The following is a 23,638-nucleotide window of genomic DNA, read 5'->3' as shown; positions in this document are numbered from 1 at the left end:
AATAAAAAAATGGGACCTAATGAAACTTAAAATCTTTTGCACAACAAAGGAAACCATAAACAAGATGAGAAGACAACCCTCAGAATGGGAGAATATATTTGCAAATGAAGCATCTGACAAAGCATTAATCTCTAAAATATACAAGCAGCTCATGTAGCTCAGTATCAAGAAAACAAATAACCCAATCCAAAAATGGGCATAAGACCTAAATAGACATTTCTCCAAAGAAGATATACAGATTGCCAACAAACACATGAAAGGATGTTCAACAGCACTAATCATTAGAGAAATGCAAATCAAAACTACAATGAGATATCACCTCACACTGGTCAGGATACCCACCATGAAAAAATCTACAAACAATAAATGCTGGAGAGGATGCAGAGAAAAGGGAAGCCTCTTGCACTGTTTGTGGGAATCTAAATTGATACAGCCACTATAGAGAACAGTATGGAGGTTCCTTAAAAAACTAAAAATAGAGTTACCATATGACCCAGCAATCCCACTACTGGGCATATACCCTGAGCAAAACATAATTGAAACAGAGTCATGTACTACAATGTTCATTGTGGCTCTATTTACAATAGCCAGGACATGGAAGCAACCTAAGTGTGCATCGACAGATGAATGGATAAAGATGTGGCACATATTTACAATGGAATATTACTCAGGCACAGAAAGAAGCAAAACTGAGTTATTTTTAGTGAGGTGGATGGACCTGGAGACTGTCATACAGTGAGGTAAGTCACAAAGAGAAAAACAGATTCCATATGGTAATATATATATATATATATGTATATATATATATATATATATATATATATGTATATATATGGAATCCAAAAACAAAAATGTTTCTGAAGAACCTAGAGGCAGGACAGGAATAGGGATGTAGAGGTAGAGAATGGACTTGAGGACATGGTGAGGGGGAAGTGTTAACTGGGACGCAGTGAGAGATTGGCATGGACATATATACACTACTAAATGTAAAATAGCTAGTGGGAAGCAGCCGCATAGCACAGGGAGATCTGCTCGGTGCTTCCTGTCCACCTAGAGGCGTGGGATGGCGGGGTGAGAGGGAGATGCAAGAGGGAGGAGATATAGGTTTATATGTATATGTATATCTGATTCACTTTGTTATACAGCCTAAACTAACACACCATTGTAAAGCAATTATACTTCAATAAAGAAGTTAAAAAAAAAACAAAAAAAAAACACTTTTCCCTGAAAGCTATCAGGGAGTTCATGTCTTTTGAACATGAAAAATAAATAAATAAGTAAAAATAAAATAAGTAAATAAAATCCTTGCTCAAATAAGATCATAGGTTACTGTGAAACAATACTTATTCACTTAAACAAATTGACAATATAAGATTTCAAAGGCAAATGCAAAAAATTACAACAGAGTACTTAAAAGGTAAAGAAACATTCACAATTTGTAATCAAAAGCAGATCAGTAGTCCATAATAACTTTGTCATCTTAATAGAGAAAGAAAACAAGCTTTTAGTTTTGTGTTAGCTTACTTTTAATACTAATATTCATTCACTCAACTAAATTCATTCTATCTTAGCCACCTGACCATGTGCAAAACTCTTCTATCAGGGTTTCTTTTCCAGGAACGTTATGCAACTTCATTTTTTACACAAAAATTTTGTCCTATGCTTTCCCTCTTTCTATATTTTTCTTTTATTAATTCCTCTTTAGGGCAGAATTACTTACTTTTCATTTAACAAAATGCATTTCCATTCCTTATAGCTTGTAAAATTTTTCCTTGCATACAAATATGTTTTCCTTATTAATTTTAATATTTTAATTATATATAAGTAGAATTCTTAACTCTCAGAAACCTTAATTTCTAGTGAAAGCTAAGAAGTAAGCAATTGTGAACTGCTTGTTACACCAATATTTTTGTTTGTGATTGGAAAGTTATGAATGCATTTCATAATTTTTAGAAACTTACATTTCCTCATTGCATTTTTTTTCAATGTGGTAGAAACCATTTTCATTAATAGACCTAAACATTAGTTTTTCTGTAATATGAAGACAAAATTAGGCATACTTAGCCTTGTTTAGCAGTTAATGTTTCAGTATTTTATCTTAGCTGAAAATGATCTGGACATTCAAAGATTTCCCATCATTTAACTTAACTTAGCAAAACTCTAAAGTTTTAATTTACCAAAAGATTTTAGAAGCTATTTTTAAGTCTTATCCCCCTTATATCTATCTAAATCACTTGTTCCCAATAATTATGTTTAAATTACCTACAAAACCTTCATGAGACATTAGAAAAAGTCAGCCATCATCTCAAGCTATTTTTTTTTTTGCTGACAAATTTTGTAAAAAAGATAACATAAACTTATTTATTTGACTTTTGGTAGAATGAAAATTTTATATTTAATGCTGACAACTCTAAAGATATGCCTATTTTAATTAAACCAATAACTGAAATTTTTAAATTTACTAAACATTAATCCTAAATCATTTAATCATTTAAAAAAATTAGATTTGTTTCTATTATATATTTGAATTTTTAAAATATAAGCACTTGTCTATTTTAGCCAGTTAGAGCTATTTTTTATAAATTAATTTTGGCAATACCGCCTAAAGATAGAAAAATACCATATCTATACTGTACATATATATACATACATACAGATAGACATCGACAGATATCTTATAGTTTTCATCTTAAAACTTTAGTCATGAATCAAGTACAATGCAAAACTTACTAGTTTATAAATAACAGTTGGAATAAGTTAAGTTTATCTGCTCAGATGTCTAAGGCATTTTACTATTTGTGGAAAAGACTTTTAAGACTTGTATTTGTCCTTGATAAATAATATTTAGGAGGCAGACTTTCCAGCAGTTTGTACTGATAAAAGGCCTCTTTCCCTACCTTTATTTCCTTTGGTTTCAGGTTCTAGTTGATTGAGCTAACTGGGCACAGTCTCAGGTGATCATGGGCTGTATTTACACTTCCAATTTTGTAGAGATTTGAAAGACAAAGACAGTTGTTTCCAAGTCCCCAAAGAACTGGTTTGCTGCCAGAGTGATATCAAAAGGCTGATCTGCCCATCCAACTACATTTTCTTTTATTTCCTTCTTTATATTAGGGAGATGATTTCCAACAAAAATGGAAATCAAAATATTTCTATGTTTTAGAAATTGAGTTCAATGTAGCATGCCTTCAAAAAGTTTGCACAAAGTGTTCAATAAAGGCCATCTTTTCCTACAAGTCAGCCCAAGAACAATTCTCCTTAGGAGCAAAAAGCCTCCACTATTACTCCTATCGACCCGTCAATATCAGCTTCTAGCTTCCACTTCACACTGTTTGGCTCCCTTTAACATGCTGAGTTAACATTTCCCAAAGGACAGATTTACATTCCTTGTTTTACAATACCAGGCAGGGGAAACATTCTCAATGAGACACAATATCTGTCCCCACAATATAATTAGGCAAAAGAGGCACAACCATCTTACATAAAGCCTGTTCAAACACACCAATTTTTTTTCAAACTTTCACCTCAATTCCATCAACACTTATATCTCTAACCATGGCCTCCACTAGGACCAAATCAGCAAGTCTGGGTCTTAAAAGACAGGGTAGAAGTGTTCTGCCAGATATAACATCTATTTCAATAAAACACTCAGGCAACATTGATGTAACTTCTTCATATAACACCTGCTCAAACATTCCAACCTTTATAATCCTATCAACCCTTATACTTTTACATTTGCATAAACTAGTTGTAGCCTGAGTCAGGGTTCCACCAGTGGGTTTTGGTACCACAGCTTGTGGGGTTTCCATATCGAGCCCTGGAAAATTCTCTCAATCCCTTAGCCATTTTACCTATTCCTACATAAGAGGGCTTGGTTTCCCAGTGGGGGGTTGAGCCAAAGTACACCAAGTAATTGCTTGTCAGGTTTCTCAGTGTAATTTTTGTCTTCTGCTTTTTTTTGTTTTTTGTTTTTCTTTTAATTTCTCCAGATTAGGGTAAATATAGTGGACTTGTTAGGGGCCTTTAAATGCTGGGGGTGGGTGATGGAGTCCCTTTTGCCCATGAACTTTAGATAGTGCAGTATTAAAACCTTTGTTTTACCCCCACCAATGTCCGTTTTATTCATCTCATTTCTTAAAACCATCTAAAGATATCCATTCTGCTGGGACAAGTCCCATGACTCTTCCCTTTCTGATTCCTCTTTGTTCTGTCTCTTTCAATATTAGCTTTATTTACCTTATTTCTTAATAACGCTTTAAAAATGCCCACTTTCTTGGGAAGAGTCCCTTGACTTTCTCATTGGCTTCTCATTCTCTTGTTAATTAACCTAATGTTTTTATTAGCATCTGTAAGACCCATGAGGGGAAGTTGAAACTGCAAATTCAATAAGGCTTCCAAAACCATTTTTTTTTTTAATTAAGGGAGTTCTAGGGTTTGTTGCTTTATTTCTTTGTATTCACTTTTAATTTAGTGTTTCCATACATATCAATAAAACAGTTTTTTATGAGAGCTATCTAAAAATTTACCAATTTAGAAGTTTTTCCAATTTAAAGGATTCAACATCTGGCCATTAATTAGGATCTTAATAGCAACTCAAACCAATAAGCCTTTTTATGGCTTAACCATGGATGAGAAAGATTTCCCACAAGAGAGTGCAAAAATGAGTAACTCACCAAAATGGCTGAAAACCTCACCTTAAATACTATCTTTAGTTAAAAACAAAAAAAGAATATTGGGAGCAGTGGGTTGGGACTTCAAAGGGGAGGAAGGCAAGTCACATGGAGGTGGAAAAGCAAATGTTTGTTCAACAAATGTTTTCTGGTCCCTGAAGAGACAGTGAGACACAGAGTGAACTCTGATCTCTAGGCCCTGCAGTTTCTCCCACCACATCTAGCTCATATTCTTTGCAGATGTCTCTGGTGAGAGCTCTATTACAGAAATAGGTCCTCTGTCTGTGTCCTTTAGGCACCTAAGTTGGAGGTCAGTATAAAGATTCCCTGAAGCCTGTTTCTTAAAAATAATCAGCCTAAATTTATCCTTATGACAAAGAGACACATTTTGGGGTGGCACATTTTGCTTCTCTACAAATGTATAGAAGATGCTTCCCAGAATCAGAAGATTCCTCTTGTGGAAATAAAGACTAGGGAACTGTCTCTACAGAACCCGTCTAACATCTACATGTCAGCTGAACAGGGAAATATACTTACAAGAGCCCTTCAGCTTGTTAACACCTTAGTATATTTGTGTTACTGTTTATTGGTTTGATTTTTCAAAACAGTTAAAGTCATCTTTATTCAAGAAAGAACAAGATGTTTCTCTAATTTACCTCAGGGTAGAGGCACCAGTATTTTTTTAAATGGCTCCACCAGTGGACAATTTCAGAAACTGAAGCTCTAGAGCCACAGATGGTGTCTGCACTCCATAGAAGTCCCCTAGAAGTGGCAGTCCTATAGGAAAATGTTATCTGGTGTCTACCAAGACCTTTGGAATTCTACATAACCAGCACACATAATCAACAGAAGGCAGGGGGAAACTTTGGGGATTCCCTCAGAAAACTGACTTAACTCATTTGGGAGCACATGTGAGAAATATTCCAAAGACTCCCAGAAGAAAAATAAAAAGAGAGAGAGAGATTTTCATGGGACTAATGTCCTCTAAGAGCAGGTATTGGTGAGCAAACAACATAAGGATTGTCACCAGTTTAAGTTTGGCTCAGAGCTAGGGACAGCCACAATGACATCTTCAAACAAAATAGAGGAGCACATGAGCCCACACTATGGAATTATATGTAGGGATTTCCAGGAAACTTTAGAAGCAGGTAAATCTAGCCAGGATCTGTGGCCTTACTCATGAAATGGTGACATGAACACATTGTGAAATTGGGGCACCTGTATGTCACCTCACTAGAGAAGAGACATGATACCTGAGGTGAGGTACAGAGAAAGAGGAAACCACAGTGGTTAACAGCTTCATCTTTGCTGTAAGACTGCCTTGGTCTGAAGCTTCACCCTAAAACTGATTCCCTATATGACTCAGCAAGTGATTTAATCTCTTAAATTTTGATTTCCTCATCTGAAACAAGACCATAGTAATAGGAACTATCTCACTGATGTGTTGCAGAGATTAAATGAAATAATGCATACAAAGTACTTCATATAACACCAACCATATAGTAACACAGAATTGGTATTATTGTTGTTCTTCAGCATTGGAATTGTCCTATCCAATATGTCTTATGACATATGTGTCTTATACTGTGTTATGATAATGTTTAGGTTATGGTAAGTGTCTAATGAATGTTTGTCAAATGGAAATTGTCTGAAATTTAGACAGCTTGGATAGAAAGTCCAGTGGTTCCATGGGGTGGGGGAGACCCTGGATGATGACCCTGGAAACTGCATTTTACAAGCACTGATATTGGCAGAGGGGGTTGGGAATCAGATTTCATAAAGCTCACTGGGTAGAGTGGCTCTTTCAAATTTGTAGGTAGTGGTAGTGGTGTGGTCAGTGGGAAATGAGAGAGAATATGTTAAGATGTCAGAAGAGGGAATCACCATGGTTACTCAGCAGAATATCTAGGGCTCAGATGTCTCCAGCCACTGGGTCAGATGTGTGTGTGTGTGTGTGTGTGTGTGTGTGTGTGTGTGTGTGAGAGAGAGAGAGAGAGAGAGAGAGAGAGAGAGAGAGAGAGAGAGAGAAGGGCTTCCTTCTAGATTGGGGCCCATCAAATAATCTTGAGGATTTAGACTTCATTAGGTTTAGTGAACAATGATATTACCATCCTTTGGAAAAGTTCTACCTGAAACCCAATCTCACAAACTTTTTCATCATTTTTTTGTTTCTTGGAAATGGTAGTTAAGATGCCAAAAGCCTGTGTCCAGCTACCAGAAAATGAATTTCATATTTACTGCCTCCTAAGATGTTGACAAGTAAGAGCACAGATGACTCTTTTTCAGTAATAATCTTTGCATCCATTTCATTGATGTGAAATTTAAAAAAAAAAAATAAGAAACAACAAACCTCTGAGATTAAATAATGATTTTCTCATTTTTATATCCCATACTTCTTATTTTATAGTATCAATATAGGTACTAGATGAAAAAACTCTCAAGCAGATTTCTCTAGGGGAATGAAATTTTCCTTACCATCCAGGAAAATAATTACCAGGAACACAACTACTAATCAACAATTATACAGAATATTGATCATGCTCTTCTCATCTTTCATCTCGGCCAAAATATGTAACCAATGGTGGAGAAATCAAGCTCATCCCGTTCTCTTTATTTGACGTAAACCTCCGTGGTCAAGATTCTCACTCTAGTCCTGCTAACAGAGATGCCCTTGCTTTAATCTTAACCAGTTAATTAACAAAACAGGAGACAATTGAAGGCAAGAAGTCTCTGGCTACAGAGTATCCAGATTTAGTTCTTCCCTTGTAAACCCATTGCCTCCCTTAATTATTCCCTCAAACAGACCTTGGAGAGAAACAGTTTTCATTTGTGAAGGCAACTGTAAAACTGAGCCCCAGTGAGATGTAAAATGCATCTGAGATAGAGTGAGTAAAGTGCAGAGGAAATTTATAAATGAGTTATTCTTTATAGTAGCCTTGTAATGTCAGAAGTATCAGGGAATATGTGTGTCTAATCAGTTACACTTTATATCTACAGAGGTAGATCTATTTTGGAGTGTATTATACTTAGCTGGGGACTTTATAGTAGACTTTATTTTCATCACTACCATCATCAGTGTAGTCACCACTTCTCTCTCACAGAATTTACCAAACTGCGGCTATTCGTCCATTTGTTTCATTTCCACACTGGATTCTATTGCAAAGATGACATTCCTCACATCTATTCCATCAACAAACACAAAGTTATTTCACAATAAGCCATTAGTGAATAAATAACAATGCTATGCTTGGCCCTGAATATTTTATACAAATGTAAAACTTCAGCAGGGATTTATAAATGACATAAACAAACATTTAAATTTGACCTAGCTGTATGAGGCATTCATTTTTACTAAGTGACATTAGAATTTGGGATGAGTGAATAACAAGTGCACAATTTTGAGTAGGAAAGAAGGATACCTTTGAAAATCTGATGCAACATACAAGATCAAGCAAGTTTTGGGGATGCTGGCTCTACCTGGCCACCGGTCTGATGGAAAGTTAAGTACATTGATGGTTAGTGTCATTGTATGAAATTTCCTCAGAGATTATATCTAAACTTTAATTGACCTTGGAAAAATGAACAAGAACTAAGAGGGTAACTGAATGGAAGAAAGCTGTTGGGACATAAGTCAGACTCCAAAGGATCCTTTGGAGGAAAAATGTATACAGAGTCATTTTTGGTACTCAGTGAGAGTGAGAAAAGTTCCATTTGGAACATTTGGGAAATAAGTGGAGTTAACAGAGTTGGGGCTGAAATCCTTTTGCCAGAGAGCTACTTGTATAAGGCCACAAAGGATTCTATGTGACCACCTTGCTTCTTTGTCCTTGCTGTAGATAATGCTTGCCCCAACTGGTGTTGTCTGGAAATTTGAGAGGGGTTTAGTGGCTTCATCCTCTTCATTAATACATCTGATTCGTTCGTCTTCACCTTCTCCTCTCTTCTCTATACGCAGTTCACTATGTTTGGTTTCCTTAGACAAACTTAGACAAACATATCCTTAAATATACTTACCTAATTATACTATTGTACCCTAAAAACAACCACAAGTCTGCTCTCTGTGAAGACATATTTGATTAATTCCTGAGATGTTCTTTCTACCATGAATTCCTCTCTTGATCTGCTTTTCCTAGTCTGCGTTTCATGAACATGAACAACTAGCCCTTTCACAGACTTGGCAATTTTTTTTAAAAAATTTAAACACACACACACACACACACACACACACTTTACCATGTCTTCCTTCTCTAACTCCTCTTCTTTCTGAGTTTCCCAGTAAATACTTTAGGTTGCCTCAGATCTAGGGAATTCTACCAGCTGGCCTGAGCCGGACCATGTCCCCTCACTATAGCAGTCCAGCTCTTGGAGGGTCCATCTCTGTTTACCCATCCATCACACAGGGGCGTCACTCCAGATAGAGAGGGTTACAAGGCCATACTGCTCCCAAGCACCCACAGTGCTTGACTTCACATATTATTTCTCAGTAGAATTCCAGATGCTGTGCTGACACTTTATGATTTGACATCACTCTTCTCAGAGTCAACACCCACTCTGAGTTCTCATACCATGCCAGTTTTTCCAGCATCATCTTCTTGCTGCTGTCAGACTCCTTGGGACCAAACCCATTTAAGTTGCAACTGTACCTCCACCTTAATCATTGCTTTGAGAATGGTGAATTTACATTTATTTAGTCCTTTAAAATTTAGTCCTATAATATACCCCCCCTTGACAATCAATATGAGATCCATGTCCCCTTTGTTCTCTAAAGTTTATCCTCCTTGTTTTCTTTTCCTCAGTTTTCTTATAATACATGATCTACACTGAAAAATTTAGCAATTTCTCCCCTGGACTAGCCACCAGTGCAATGCTCTAAATGATCCCTGTTTTCTTCCCTCCAGGCCCTGGTAGGATTGCATTTCCATGCCCGCTTTGAGGTTGAACATGTTCATTTGACTTTTTTGGCCAATAAAACTTTAAGAGTCAGTACACTTTCACCTTGCTCCTCACTCCTGGTTTGGTAATTGTGATAACACCAAAATGGAGCCTCCCTCAGACTGATCCTCTGTCTGGCTATGTTAAGAGTAGAGCCACCCAGTTGACCTTTGATGGGCAAATAACATGAATAAGAAATGAATTCTTGTTTCTGAGATTTTTGGGTGATTTGTTACCTTAGCATAACCAAGTCCAACCTGGCTGATACATTCTCTAAATCCTTGGTGTCCTAGTTTACATTGTCAAGAGATTGTAGCAATTCAGAGGAAGGATCTCCCTCTATTTGTTTTATATCTTTTATGTATTTGAAAGAAGTCTGGAGATATGCAGACAATAATTCATATATTCGATATAAATTCATTGAAAACACAACCTTGTTTTATCTCTTGTGACACTGATATTTTTAAATTTTATTTTACTGAAATATAGTTGATTTACAATGCTGTGTTTAATTTCTGCTGTACAGCAAAGTGACTCAGTTATACATATATACACATGCTTTTTCATATATTTTTTCCATTATGGTTTATCACAGGATGTTGAATGTAGTTCCCTGTGCTATACAGTAGGACCTTGTTGTTTGTCCATCTTATATATAATGATTTGTATCTGCTAATCCCAAACTCCCAATCCTTCCCTCCTTGGCAACCACAAGTCTGTTGGGTGATAGGAGTGTATACTGAATATATTCAAGGTCATTTGGCATAGAAAAATTGGCCAAAACACCATTCTAAAGAGAAAGTGGGGAGTCCCCAGGATGTAGAATCTAACTTCAAAGTGCAACTAGCAAATGGATAGTGGGAATTTCAGGGCATCAATCTGACACAAAATTATCAAGATAACAATTCATCTGTGCGTGTGTGTGTGTATTTGTGTGTTGATTCCTCCTGTATCATATATTATTTGTCATAGAACCACCTAAGAAAGTACTGAGGAAAGCTGAGACAGGAAAAAAAGAAGACACAATAACATTCCAGTGGGAGAAAACATGCATAGCTGTGATGAAATTAAGTAGGGGTGCAAAATATATAAAGCAAACAAGTTGAGAAAAGCAAAATCATTCTGGAGGGAAAGACCATGTGAAACTTTATGGAATTGTTGAGACTGAATATGAATTTTAATAATCATCTAGACAGGAGACATGGGAAAGTCTATTTTGCCATGATAAGATCCTGAATAAAATATGTTAGAAGAATCGTGGGGAGATCATAAAAACATCTAGTATATTAGCTGATCATTCATTCATTCAACAAGTATTGATCAAAACTTTCTACTTATGGACCACAGTGGGAATATAGTGGTAAGATTTCTAGAACCCCTATCCTCATTGAGCTCTATAGTCTAGTTCAGAAAAAAATAGTAAACAAATGATGATTTAACTTAGAATTGTGTTGAGTGCTGTGAAGAAGTACAGTGTGATTAAAGGTATAGACCTAAATTGTTTAGCCTGGTCTAGGATGGCAGGGTGAGGAAGTTTTTTTAAGGAATAGATTGGGAATCATTAGTGAAAGTACAACTAGAACACAGGGCACCAAGCTAAGTTGGTTTGAAATGAGGTTAGTCAGGAAGGTGAACGGTCTAGAAGAAGTTTTGTTCTTCATACCACAAAAAGGGGGTTCTTGAGGAAAGTAAATACAAGGCCAAATTTACATGGTTTTGCTTCTCTTGTCAACTTTCCTCAGAATAAATTTCTCTGACTGATATTGGTTCATTTAGGGGATGATCCCATAGACCATTTAAGGTTATGTCTTCAGAAACAAGAGTTAAAATAGCAGTTTGTAATTTCTTAAATCTTCCCATTAATATGGCCTCAAAATCTATAAACCATGGTAGTGTCTAAATTAAGCCTTTTATATACACTGAACTTTCAACAAAGTGAGGGTGACTTCCTTGAAGATGAATGGGTAAGAGTGTATTTTTCTTCCTAAGATATTTAAATCTCGTGATTTGTATGTGAGAATGCATGTATGTGTATGTGTCTGTGTGTGTACGTATGTGTGCATATGTGCACGTGTGTGTGCATGTATCATTAAAATTATATATGTGTAGGAGAATGTCAACATTTCCTGCTCTGGAATTTTTATACTAAACAGAAGGGAACTATTGGTATTCATTCATTTGGAAATAAATCTATACAGAATGTGTTTGTGGTTTTTTTTTAATAATTGTTTTCAAAATGTCATTGGAGTTACATTTTTTTCTTTCCATTTAGGCCCCACAATGGCATATGTCAGTTTTCTTTTCTAGCAATCAGCCAATCTTACCTTCTCCTTAGAGGCTGTCACTCAAGGGAAGTGGAGCCTTGTGTGGCTGGGAACTGGAGGATGGTTGTTGAAACCCTGGCATAAGCGTTTCACCATACTGGAACTTCTGAAAATGAGGGATTCAATATTATTCAATTCTTTCTGAAATGAAAAGACAACCTCTGTGGGAAGCAGAGGAGTGGCCCCAAAAGTGTCTCAAAGTCATCCTGAGGCAAGATTGGCATGACAGGAGCCATGTGGCTGCACACCAGTTAGTTCTGTGGGACCAGAATTGTGATGCCCGCAAATGACTGCAGAGGTGGGCTATGGCAGCAGCTGTTGAGGGAAATGATGGAAAGTGGGGAGACAGCACAGTGAGAAGGAAGGAGAAACGCTCTAAGGAGACACTGAAGCAAAGATTCAAACTGTGATTCAGCCAGATGGTTGGCCAAACCTACTGGCAGATGGACCAGTAGAGATGCAAAAATAAGGAATAATGTGGGAACTTGGGATCATGATTTAAAGCCATCTTTTCCTTGGTGAAGTCAGAAAAATAATGTCTTGGCTCCTGATTACCTATGGTGATTGAAAAAAAAAATTTATATATATATATGGAGAGAAATGTCCTAGGCTGGGTGGTCTCTGGTCCACTTTCCCTATGAACACAGGAAAGTGATGTGTGGTTTAGGAAAATTACCAGCATTTACTGAGCACTTATTATATATCAAATATTGGACTAGGCACTGGTTAATGAGTGGTAAACAAGATAGTCTATGTATTCCGACTGATAGAACTTATGCTTTGTTGACCAAAGCACACATGGCAATAGGCAATCATAATTCAATGTCATAAGTGACACAAATGGGAAACTACAGTGTACATTGGAGCACTGAGGAGAGATATTTTGGTGGGTAGGAAGGGCTCAAGGAAGTGTTTCAAAAGAATGTAGGCACTAAGCTGAACCTTGACATCTGAGAAGTCAGCTAGATAAAGAGTGAGAAGTGGGTGGATGAAGGAAAGAGGGCAAGCTTTAGGGAGTGGGTTCCAATCAGAAGACAAAGAAAGAGTATTTGTAAAAGTCTGATTGTAAGAAAGTTTGTTGCAATCATGAAGATAATATCTCCATCATAGCTTTTCCATCGTAGCTCAGCCTAGCCTACCTTAAACATGCTCAGAACAGTAACATTAACCTACAGTTGGGCAAAATCATCCCACACAGAACCTATTTGATAATAAAAAGTTGAATACCTCATGTAATTTTTTGAATACTGTACTGAAAGTGAAAAACAGAATGGTTCTCTGAGAATAGAATGGTTTTATAAGTGTATGAGTTGTGTACTCTTGTGATCACGTGTTTGACTGGAACTGGCTGCCATTGCCCAGCATCAACAGAGAGCATCATACCACTAGCCCAGGAAAAAAGCAAAATTCAAAGTTTGAAGTACAGTTTCTACTGAATGTGTATCGCTTTCACACCACTATAAAATTGAAAGATCATAAGTTGAACCATTGTAGGTTGGGAACCATCTGTATTTTTTTTAATCTCGTTCAAACAATGTTTAGACTATCTAAATATCCATCTTATAGAGTACTTTAATCCATTTTACAATTTTTAAAAATTATAAATTTTAAAAAGGTAAAACATGGGGGCTTCCCTGGCGGCACAGTGGTTGAGAGTCCGCTTGCCGATGCAGGGGACGTGGGTTTGTGCCCCGGTCCAGGAGGATCCCACATGCGCACGGAGCAGCTGGGCCCGTGAGCCATGACCGCTGAGCCTGCGCTCCGCAATGGGAGAGGCCACAACAGTGAGAGGCCCGCGTACTGCAAAAAGAAAGAAAAAAAAAAAAAGTAAAATGTGAAATAGACTGAGAAATATAAGTGTCATTTTACAAAAGCATCCAGGGATTTCCCGGTGGTCCAGTGGTTAAGACTTCACACTTACACTGCAGGGGGCACAGGTTTGACCCATGGTGAGGGAACTAAGATCCCACATGACGCAAAGCCAAAAACATTAAAAGCCTGCAAATGTACTCATGGGCTTCTGTAATTAGTCTTGTGTATGAAGACACAATTATCTTAAATAATGTAATAAGGTTCAGGTAACCACACATTATTAAGGATGAATTAATGCTCATATTTATATGTTCAATTTAAATACATTGCCCTAAACTTTCTGTTCATTTTGATAGCATCTCTTTTTTTTTTTTTTTTTTTTTTTTTTTTTTCATTTCTGTTCATTCTGAAAGTGTTTTTTCCCCTTCTCATTGGCAGGAGGTAGCAGAAGAGGATCTTGGATGGAAATCACCTAAGAATTCAAAACTGAGCGCCAGGGTGGACTGGTGTCCATATTGGTGGCTTTCCAATTTCTGAATATTGGGATTTGACTACAGATGGAGGGCACTCTGGATGTGAGTTGATAGGACTTGGACAGGTGGTGGCTGTGAGGTGGTCTACACACAGATCACACACAGATATCTTTGTGGTGTTGGGAAAGTTGGGGTCAGGTCATGGGGGAGTACTGTTGTGGAAGACCCAGGAGTGCAGTAGATTTTACTTTTTAAGCAGTAACCCATTAAAAATGAAAACAAAAAGAGGCCTTTGACCTGTGCTTCGAGCCCTAGAGAACCTAAACAGAAAATGGAATTAGAATTCCATAGTTTGTATGTTGGTAACCAAACTCATAATCCACAGCCACACTTTTCTTTTCCTCATTCAGTCCAGCACTTTTAATATCTGAAATCAGTTTCCTTTACATCATGACAGGTTTTACATTAATCTACTTAAGGCTCCAAAATTACAACATTAAATCATAAACATAAAAACAAATAAATCAATTGACATGAACTCTCTTTATAACTTATGAAAAGAGGAAAGGACCAAAGGTTGAATAACACTCAAATTTACACCCAGGTTAAGAAATGTTAAACATTTTCCTTCACTGTTTTTCTATTTTAATTTAAGAATTCAAATGGACTGTGTCAGGTTTCCAAACATATAAACACCAGGAACTACCCCTAAAAGAAAAAGAGTTTTTTTTATCATTCGGGAAGGAATTTCTATGATGGGCATTTCCGTGTTCATCAATAAACTATATCTTGCTTCAAAACATGCAGACATGTAGGGCTGCTTCTAGCATCTCAGCAAGCTCTTAAAGTGGATTCCATAGCAGCTGATAAGAAATGGAGGAGAAGGGAGAAAACACACACTGCAGTGTACTTATAGCTGTGTGACCTCGAGTGAGTAACCTATCCTCAGCAATCTTCCTCTCAGTGGACTCAGCTGCAAAATGGGGGTGAAACCAATGTCCATTTCATTAGGTTTTTCTTATCACTGAATGAGACAGTGTTGGCCAAACATTTAAAACCCAGCCAGGCATATAATAAGTGATTGATAAATGTGTTGCCACTGCTGTTGATATTGCTGCTGTTGTTGCTATTATACTGCAACTTCTCCCAGTTAAGTTGATAACTTTCTACTTTTAGAATAATTGGGAGAAGTTAACATCTGAATTAGTCACTAGGTATCTGCTAGTAAGCAAGAGTGGAAGAGAGGAACAAATGTCATGTCAAAAATTGTAAGCTGAATACATGAATAAGAAAATGCCTACCAAGATATGGAAAGGCAGCAAGACAATATTGCTTAGATTTATGAAGATCAGCACAAAAAAGCTGGTACAGCCTCCCCACAACAGAATAGTGTGTCCTTATAGAGAGAGAAAGTTGTATCCTTTAGCCTAGGGTTCAGACCAGTGGTCTCATCTTGAAAAATAAGAACACCATGAACAACAATAAAAAATAAAAATTCACCTCCACAGCCACGGTGATAAAATGATATTTGTAATTCAACGAAAAATGAGTTATTAAACAGCACATTTACTCTCAAGAGACTGTACCATTTCTGTTTCCATTCATCATCCTGGAGATGTCTCAACTCTTAAAGAGGCAGCACCAAAATGAGGCTATGTCTGTTCTTTTGAAGATTCTGGGTTTCATATTCTGATTAAAAATCACAACTGTTTCTTGGCAGTGGAAATTATGTATCTCAAAGTCACCAGTGAGCTGGGTTTAAATTTGTGTTCGTTTTTAAAAATTAAAAAAAAAAAAAAAACTGAGCAAACCTTTTGCTGTGCATTAAGCCTTCTGACCTTTATTGAAATAACAAAACAGTTATTCAAAGGACACAGGGATGAATTAAAGGTAACTTTCTATTTGCCAACATTCAATGGGGGGATAGTTTGCCTGCCTTTCTCAGAGGGTTGCTCTGAAAGAATGTTTGCAAAGCTCTCAGCCTTCTTAGGAGGGTGTTGAGTTATGATTTTTAAAATTTAAATGTCTGGATATAAAAAAATTTTGATATGTTAACAATGAAAATTTGCATTAGCAGATTTGAGTCTGTCTTGAAGAAAAAATACCAAAATGTGTATGGGGAAAACATTTTGAATTTTGAGTTCTAAGCCTGAGTTCTTCTAAGTAGCAGTGTGGACTTGGGCAAGCCAATGCAAGGAATTGTGTTGTTGGTGTTGGTTGTGGTGGTTTGTTTTGTTTTATTTTTTCACTCCAGAATTGTACACAAAATATACACGGTTCTGGGGGGAAAGGGAATTGACAAATCCTATGGAGTACTTGAAATAGCTCTCATATTTATCCCTCTATCTTCCACTCTCATTGCTATTACCTAGGTCAGGTGTAACAACTGTAATAATCTCTGAACTGATTTTCCTGCTCTAGCCAGTTTCTCTTCAATCTATCTAATATATTTATTCCATATTTTTTATCATTTCTTCATTTATGAACCATGAATGACTCACCCTTGCTACAAAATCAAGTACAAAATCAAGTACAAAAGCTTGTTCAACATTCAAGGGTCATAAAATATGGTGCCACCCTTACTTACTATTACCTTTTATTTTTCTTCTACATATAACTTGTTTTTCAGAAAATAAGGTTGGCTGATTTCCATCCTTTAAATACTTCTTGCATTTTCTTGCTTTTGTACCTTTGATGACATGGGCCCTTGTTCACTGGAACCTGTGCCATGCCTCACTGCACAAAATGCTGGCCACACACACACACACACACACACAATCCAACTGAGTCAACTTTGGGAAGGTGTCCAAGTTGAGAACTCACTGACTTCTTTGTTTGAGAGTCAGTTTTTCTTCTCAGCACTAAGAGTTGTTTTGGATGCTTTGCCAAAATATGGAGGTTACTCCATTTCTATTCACTTAATACTCTTTTGGGAATCTGTTAAACACATGTTTTGTGACATGAGACATTTGAACTCACATTATCTTATTTTCCATCCTTAGGTTTATAATCAATAAATTGTGCAGTGAATAAACACTCTACGTGTAAGATTATTTGTTGTCACAGACCTGTGGAGGAAAACCTCTTGAGGTTTAGGACTGAGCAGGAGATAAAAACTTCACTATGCTACTTCTAGAGAACTGTTGAAGTTATCCACATAAGTATCCAGTTATCCATACTTTCAGTAAGATAACACAGAGCAAAGGAGAAGCCCTGAACCCTAACTTCTCATTTCTAAAAGAGCAGATCTAAACTATGATCCCAAAGTTACTCCTAACAGGATCATTCTCTGATACTAGAATCAAAGGTCATATATTGGCTGCCAATGATAAGAAATATGATTCATTTCTTAATCTACATATTAGAATATCACGTTTCTTGTATTGTTATTATTTAATTTTTCTAAGAATTCAAGGAAGAATTAAGTAAGGGTTGGTGAAAATGATAGATTTGTATCAGTAAATCTAAATTCTAGTGATACATTTGCCACTACTTTGCATATAAGCTTACTGCAGAATTTTGTTCTATGTATACATGTCTTTCCACCTGTAATATGGGATAATGAAATTATCATACAAGTGTATTATAAGGCTAAATCGAGATATTTTAGTAAATATATAGATATAGGTATACACGTGTTATAATTGGTTACACCATTCTTAGACTTTCTTCCTTTTACTAAAAACCATGTATTGTAAAAAGCTATAAACAACTCTTCAGTAATTGTAAAATGTGCTAGAGACCTATAAAAATCAAAATAAATATGTTTCTGTGTGATAGAAATAAATCAATCATTGACATATTTTTCTATGTTCTTTTTGACTTGCTTGAATATAGGATAACTTTCCACTTTTCAGTTATGGAACAAATATAGGAAACTGTCCTTCAGACGTTCACACTGAAATGATGCTGGACTATGCAAATTCAATCTCTTGGCAAATTTACTATGTTCTCACAATTGCTAAAATATGCATGTTTCCATTGTACAAAGCAGAATAAAGAGTGGTCTGGGAATGTGTAATTTTAATGATAATACACACGAGTCAACCAGTTTTTATAGATCAAAGTTATACTAATGAAAACAAGGTACCAGGCCTAAATTAATAAACCATTTATTTTTATATTAAGGTCCTTTGTGGAAAAGTAAAGAATCTCCACTCAATCTAAATGAAAAAGAAAGAGGCATATCATAAAGAAATGGAGAGGCACATGAAAACAAGAAGAGGAATTTGACTTAACATTAAGAACAACTAGGAAGATGGACTCAAATTCCTAATAGATTCCTTCTCAATCTTTTCTCTGTATATTATTCTTCTCTGCAGACTGACTACTTATATTTCTCTAATGTAAAGGATGAAAGCAGATTCAACAACAACTCCCCAAGTTTAAAGCAGAGCCTCTTTCTCTGTTCACAGACTTCCCAAAACTTTTTTTAGGCCAAAACTCAAACATTTGTGAAAGAGAATGTCCAGCACATATAACATCTTCAACCAACAATCAATTCACTGTTTCCAGAAAGCTGAGTTACATAAACACATGACAGCTCCCAGTGAAACTACATGGATGGATTGGACAAAGGGATAATTCCCAGGAAGTAAAGGTAAAGATGTTTACTACAAAACCCCAATGGTGAGCCTTCCCTAATTTCTTTGTCCAAGCATAATCCTCTCTTTTGATACCTCAGAGTTTTTACTTCTGTGATCCAGACATATTAGTGTTTGATTACACATTGTCTTATATTGTTCTTTACTACTCAAATACATATCTTGTTTCCCAAGCAAGATACACATTTTTTGGTGTATAACCATGTCATATTTGTATTGCATGTTACAGAAAGTCTAGCATGGTGCTGTATACATAGTAGCCACTTTAATAATAATTATTTAAATTAAGTAGATCCTTTTGCATGGGTAACTCCAAGTATGTGTTTAGTTCAATCAAAAAATGGTTTAACTGATTTTGTTTTTCTGCATCTATCTTTTTGAACTTACAGATAGGTCAAGTTTAGTCAGATCACTTGTGAAACAAGTCCCTTCACATTGAGGCAGGGAAGAGAATGACAGCAGGGATGAATTGGTTGAAGTAGTTACCCAAATGATATGACATCCAAACCTTAAAGGAGAAGAATACTAGCACAGGCAGAGTAGACTAACAAATGAAATATCACATTCAAAATTTTTACTTATTTAAAACCCAGATAGGTTTTTGAAAAATGTCAACCAAGATATCCATTTAATTAAAAATTGCCCAAACAAAAATTTTCTAACTAAAATATTAGGGTATAAGTATTTTATAAAACTGTATCTCTATCTATACATATATTAATTAATATGATACTAAAATATATGAATATTTTTTAGTTTAAAATTTTAGAAGTGCATGCATAGCAACATTTTATTAAGACTTTTCCCAACAATCAGAATACTTTATTCCCATCAAAATCATTTATAGACATTTCCACTTACTACTTTTATCAACTATGTTTCTTTGGCAGAGAGAAATATAGAAGTTATTAATTTTTTTATTAGTATTAGGATCAGTATTACTGCTGATTACTATCATTTTGATGTCATTATTTCTAGGAAATCTTTGAATACTAACTTGATAATAGCCACTTTATAAAATGTTATCTCCTATAAAATGTTCCATGTCTGTTTTATGAGTTACCACCTATTGCTACGTATTTGGTATTTAAAGAAATATGTGCTTCTGATTTATTTACTTACTTCCAATATACTACTTTTACAATTTAATTTTCTCTCTGCTTCCCAGGAATAGTTTTTTTTTTTTTTTTTTTTTTGCGGTACGCGGGCCTCTCACTGTTGTGGCCTCTCCCGTTGCGGAGCACAGGTTCCGGATGCGCAGGCTCAGCGGCCATGGCTCACGGGCCCAGGCGCTCCGCGGCACGTGGGATCCTCCCGGACCCGGGCACGAACCCGTGTCCCCCGCATCGGCAGGCGGACTCCCAACCACTGCGCCACCAGGGAAGCCCAGGAATAGTTTTTGATGTGGCTAATATAGGGATGGTGATGAATGCGTACTTTCTAAAGGGTCAGACTGTTTCAGGAACCATTAAAATAATATCTTTATTATAATAATACAAGTTGAGAAGGACTTGAGTCTTTTAAGAAGTTCTAGAAATGTTTCTCCTACCATCACCTTTATTTTTAAAAATAAATTATAGCTAATTTCCACTTATGAGATGGTTTTTGTTGGCAAGCAGATGAGTGGGAGTTGGGAACTCAGGTGTAACCTACTTAAATCAGAGGGAGGATTAGTGCAAATATTAAGTAAGCATTCATTGTCTAATCAAATGAAACTGGATTACTCAATGTTCAGGAGCATGTATTTTCAAATCCTGGCTCAGGCTCTCGACTAATGTGGGCTGCTCACTCTGATCCCATTGGGGCTGCAGAAATCTCCCATTTCCTTTCATTTTGGGGTATGGGGCTGCGTTTCTAAGCCATGACTATATAGCTAAATGAATCATCGATTTGGAAAATCTGAAGTGACCTTCAACTTGTTCTCAAGCTCTTCCTCAAGAGAAGAGAGGCAGAATCAGCAAAGTATCAAAAAAGGATAGTTTTTCTTAAAGGTTTTTGGCAAGTGTAAGGTTGGAGACCACTATAACTATAAGTGTGTGTATAAGGGGGAGATTGTATTCTATATTCAGAAATAAGGTTCTTCATAATAATTTGTTTTGGGTATAGGTTCAAAAGACAAAGGCTTTTTCTTATAGTACAGAAGCAAACACTGCTTTTGGCTTCTTAGCTGCCATGTTAAAATATATTGCTCTCAGATAGACTGAAATTCTTCACTGAAGTGGCTGGGACAAGTTCTGGGTACTTAACCAGATAGCACAATGATAGTTTTCCAGACTACCAATACTGTGAAAAGTTATATGATTAGAAATTCTACTTTCTTTACCTACCTTTAATTTCACCTTTCATTTTCAGTTATGTCTATAGAGGATGTTTTGTCAACAATTCTAGATATACACCCACCTCTGGGGAACAGTACAACATGCATTCCAGTAACAGTGTTACTTGTAATTGAGAATGTGCCTTAAACCTGAATGTCGATGGCCAAAAACTGTTTCCAAATTAAAGTCAGCCAGCTCTGGAACGTTTTGGAAGTGTTAAAAACAACAACAACAACTTGTTTCTCTTCATGATAGGTGATCTAATTAGATATATCACTATTTAATGAGATGTATAGATTACCCTGATGGAACTGCTCAATGAAGTTCATGTAAGGTCAATGGAAGATGCAGGTATCATATCCGCTTAGTAACTAATTCGCTTCACACCAGAAGTGCCCCTTATCAATACAATCCACTTAACCTCACTCTCCTATCCCCTGAGTCCCTTTTCCACTTAGGTGCTGAGTGTTGTCAAAGGTTCTCTAGCTAAAGCAGGTATTGGAAAATAAATTGATAGGAACATCAACACTTAGGTATAAATGACAGACAAGTCTCAACTCTTAAAACTGAAAAAATCTGCAGTTTACTATGTCTGAAGGTTCTACTATATAGAACAATAATTTAAGTTTCCTGTGAATTGACCTGAATGAGAGAATAAGCTACCCAGATGACCTTATAAGTTCTTTCTCACTCTGACAATACATGGACTTTTTATGAATTTCCTAAGTGTGGTTTATTTGTTATTAACTCTGTTTTAGAGCTATGGAAACAGGGGCTCAGAAAGGTCTAGTAACAGAGAAGAGAGCAACTTTCTGACTTGTGGGTTTAGTAACATTCCTGGTCCAGAAGCTTCCCAGTTATTCTTATCTGTTGTGAGCCTTGCACCAGGTTACTTTCATAAACTTCCAAAACCAAACCATATTGGCAAATTTCTCCTGCCTCTGATATCGCCTAACCATTTTCTCATGATGAGTCATTTTTGCTCTCATCCCATTCTTAATGTTCAGGTGATGACTCTAAAAGGGAAGCAATCAATATCTCGGGTTAGACAAAGCTCTGTAAGCCAAACTGCAAGCCTGAGCAAAGCTCCTTGTGTCCTTAACTGTAACCTTGGCACATGAAAAGCAACTTCCATTCCATTTTACCAACGTTTCGGTCAAAGATCAATGGCCATTGTAATTATATCATATATCACAGGACAGGGAATCAGTGAGAGGGCAGGCCCTCTAAACTAATACATATCATTAGCATTTAAAGAACACGAAAAACAAATTGAACAGTAGTCCTCATGTAACTCTTTTTTCTAGAGCAAATAATTTTCCAAATTAAAATGAATAAATTAATGAAATTGCCACATGCCTGAGAATACACTGGGTTGGTAATGTCGTCAAGCCCTCAGCAAGGTTTAGCTCATTGTACTTCTCTGTCTGATCATTATAACATCTAATCAAGAGGAGCTTAAATACTTCAGTGAGCTCTCAAAATAAATTTGATCTGAGCAGCTCAGGTCTCATGGATTCCTAGAGTTACTGACTAGGTGAAACATGTCTTTGTTTTAATCCCTGTCTCAGCTCAGAGAGGATTAATGCCCATAATTCTTCTATCTCCATTTAATTGAGAAATGAAGTTTGAAGAGGCACCTCTGGAACACTCCACTTTGAAGTATGACCTATCACTGTCTACAAATAAATCTTCCTCTGCTCACACACTCTTACAAATATTTTTCCTGACCCAGAGAAGAAGGGAAGAAAGGCATTGTATGTGTGCACATGTGTGTGTATTTGCATGTCTCTATTCCAAAACACACATCATTGTTGTTTTCCCTTTTCCATCTTGGAATTATCCTAATGAAGGTATTCTCTGGGAAGCTCAAACTGTGTCTCAAGCATCTGTGACCTTACCTTTCTCTAACATTCTAATAACTCCACTGGGACAAATAGCCCTTTTATTAAAAGCAGCACAATTCTTGAATTCATGTTATATGATTGGGACTTTTATTTTTCTTTGTCCACACAGATACTTCCTCAGCTGAACAGGCCCTAGTGGAAAAGGGCCAAAATTCTGAATACAGACTCCTCCCTGTGTCCTAATATTGGCCCAATGTTAAGATCTAATACAGAAAGGGCACACAGATGCACAGGAAGACTTAATGCCAATCTCACTTTTTCCATAAAAGTTGATGTGAGGATTTAATAAAGCAGTATCTGTGAAGTGCTTAGCATAAGGCTGGGTACACAGTAAGTCCTCAGCCAAGTGGTGGCTGTTATCATTTATACAAGGAACTTTCACATTTGCATCCAAGACATAAAGCATCAGAAGGACTATATCTGACACTCAAGTATCTTTTCTAACCTAATTGCAAAAGTGACATATCAACACTTCAACATTAACCTATTGGTTATACAGAACAACTCTAGCTCAGTGAGAATGGCACCACATAAGATTATGAATACTTGAAAGCAGGGATCATTGGAGGCTATCTTGTAGTCTGGCTACCACAACCAT

The 23,638-nt window shown here is 36.4% G+C and overlaps 2 long non-coding RNA genes across 2 annotated transcripts in view; both read left to right on the top strand.

Moving 5' to 3' along the window:
- The window catches only part of LOC125961241 (uncharacterized), an 822,772-nt gene extending 808,638 nt beyond the window's left edge, over positions 1–14,134 (top strand). Inside the window, exon 2 of the long non-coding RNA XR_007471671.1 lies at positions 14,095–14,134. This is a non-coding gene — a long non-coding RNA (uncharacterized LOC125961241). The remainder of the gene's footprint in view (positions 1–14,094) is intronic.
- Positions 1–23,638, top strand: part of LOC125961242 (uncharacterized) — a 1,149,807-nt gene that overhangs the window by 919,315 nt on the left and 206,854 nt on the right. The window lies entirely within an intron of this gene.

The sequence above is a fragment of the Orcinus orca genome, chromosome 15 (assembly GCF_937001465.1).
Source record: "Orcinus orca chromosome 15, mOrcOrc1.1, whole genome shotgun sequence".
Lineage (NCBI taxonomy): Eukaryota > Metazoa > Chordata > Mammalia > Artiodactyla > Delphinidae > Orcinus > Orcinus orca.
This window is presented reverse-complemented; position numbering and strand designations above follow the sequence as displayed.